This window comes from Oncorhynchus clarkii, unplaced genomic scaffold, assembly GCF_045791955.1.
Source record: "Oncorhynchus clarkii lewisi isolate Uvic-CL-2024 unplaced genomic scaffold, UVic_Ocla_1.0 unplaced_contig_9002_pilon_pilon, whole genome shotgun sequence".
In the NCBI taxonomy this organism is placed as follows: Eukaryota; Metazoa; Chordata; class Actinopteri; order Salmoniformes; family Salmonidae; genus Oncorhynchus; species Oncorhynchus clarkii.
This window is the reverse complement of record NW_027257976.1, coordinates 255,888-258,433: the sequence shown is the minus strand read 5'-3', so window position 1 is coordinate 258,433 and position 2,546 is coordinate 255,888.

Here is a 2,546-nt window from a genome sequence, read left to right as displayed (position 1 = left end):
GTAGTGATATTGAGGATGCAGTCTCTGTTATATTCCCAGGCATGTGTTTTGAGTAATGACTTCAGGTTTACTAGGACGCTCGGCTCGTATTGTTCAGAGTTAAAGAGGTTTTTGTACCATTATGTGAAAGCAGATGACAATTAACATGACACATAGGCCCCTTTGCTTTCTTCAGAAAATCTCCTGTTCGCTTTTAAGTATAATCAATTCCACATTGGCAGCAGTTTTTCACCGCTACACTGAGTTAAAACCCGGCTATATAGACGATGTGAGTCCCAAATGGCACACTGTTACCTATATAGTGCACTACTGTTGACCAGTGCCCTATATGGGTAACAAGGTGCATTTTGGGACACAGACAACAACATGCCACAAGCATTGTGACTAGTTTACCAGCTTCTCCCAGTTGAACTAGCTCTATAACTCTGGCTATATTTGAGGTAAGAGAGAAGCAGCTAAACTAACTCTGGCTGTATAAGAGGTAAGAGAGAAGCAGCTAAACTAACTCTGGCTATATACGAGGTAAGAGAGAAGCAGCTAAACTAACTCTGGCTGTATAAGAGGTAAGAGAGAAGCAGCTAAACTAACTCTGGCTGTATAAGAGGTAATAACTGTTATGTTTCTTAGGGGAATTGTATGTTTTTTACCTCCATTTCCAAGTATGTATTTTTCACTTTGGGAGACGAATGATGCAATATTTACATTTCATATGTTTTGTTTGTGTTCGACTTCTCTTCCTCAGTCACCATGTGTTCGACTTCTCTTCCTCAGTCACCATGTGTTCGACTTCTCTTCCTCAGTCACCATGTGTTCGACTTCTCTTCCTCAGTCACCATGTGTTCGACTTCTCTTCCTCAGTCACCATGTGTTCGACTTCTCTTCCTCAGTCACCATGTGTTCGACTTCTCTCACCATTGTGAGTCCCAAATGGCACCCTATTTCCTATACAGCACCCTGTTCAAAAGTAGTGCACTACATAGGGAATAGTGTGAAAGCCAGGAGGTCGTGATGCGGAGTGGGAATAAGCTCTAGGATCAAAGCAGCATGTGTTCTACCTCAGGGTATTGGTGTTAAACCTCTAGGATCAAAGCAGCATGTGTTCTACCTCAGAGTATTGGTATTAAACCTCCTTACGCCTCGGTCACACCGACAGTGTCATTGCGCAAAATGTTACGCAGCATCATCTGGATATGTGGGTGACAAAAGTTCAACATTCACCTTTCTGCTACCGTTTCTGTCCAGCCGACTACACATACAGTTTGATGCATACGTTTGATTAAGTTCTATAAATCCAACGCATCACACAGAACGCACTGCAACTGCCTCGGCAACGCAATGCTGCAGGACAAACGCAGCTTTTCATTGGAAATGAATGTACTTCTGGTGTACCAAAATGCAAATGAAGCTGTCGGTGTGATCGAGACCGCAACAGCAAGCAGGCTGCTCCCTCAACCCCAAGTCAATGTTTACACACTGACCATACTAAAGTGCATTATACGTTTGTTACAGGCTATATGAGAGACATGAGAGATGTTATTATTTTTATTTTATTTAACCTTTATTTAACTAGGCAGTTAAGAACAAATTCTTATTTACAATGAACACCTACCACCTAAAAGGCAAAAGGCCTCCTGCGGGGATGGAATTAAACATTTAAAAAATTAAATAAAATATAGGACAAAGCACACAACATGACAAGAGAGACAACAAAACACTACATAAAGAGAGACCTAAGACAACAACACAGCATGGTAGCAACACAACACGACAACAACATGGTAGCAACACAACATACAACAACATGGTAGCAACGCAACATGACAACAACATGGTAGCAACACAACATGACAACAACATGGTAGCAACGCAACATGACAAGGGAGACAACAAAACACTACATAAAGAGAGACCTAAGACAACAACACAGCATGGTAGCAACACAACACGACAACAACATGGTAGCAACGCAACATGACAAGGGAGACAACAAAACACTACATAAAGAGAGACCTAAGACAACAACACAGCATGGTAGCAACACAACACGACAACAACATGGTAGCAACGCAACATGACAAGGGAGACAACAAAACACTACATAAAGAGAGACCTAAGACAACAACACAGCATGGTAGCAACACAACACGACAACAACATGGTAGCAACACAACACGACAACAACATGGTAGCAACACAACACGACAACAACATGGTAGCAACACAACACGACAACAACATGGTAGCAACAAAACATGGCAGCAGCACAACATGGTAGCAGCACAAAACATGGTACAAACATTATTGGGCACAGACAACACCACAAAGGTCAAGCATGTAGTGACAACAATACATCATGCAAAGCAGCCACAACTGTCAGTAAGAGTGTCCATGATTGAGTCTTTGAATGAAGAGATTGAGATAAAACTGTCAGTAAGAGGGTCCATGATTGAGTCTTTGAATGAAGAGATGGAGATAAAACTGTCCAGTTTGAGTGCATGTTGCAGCTTGTTCCAGTCGCTGGCTGCAGCGAACTGAAAAGACGAGCA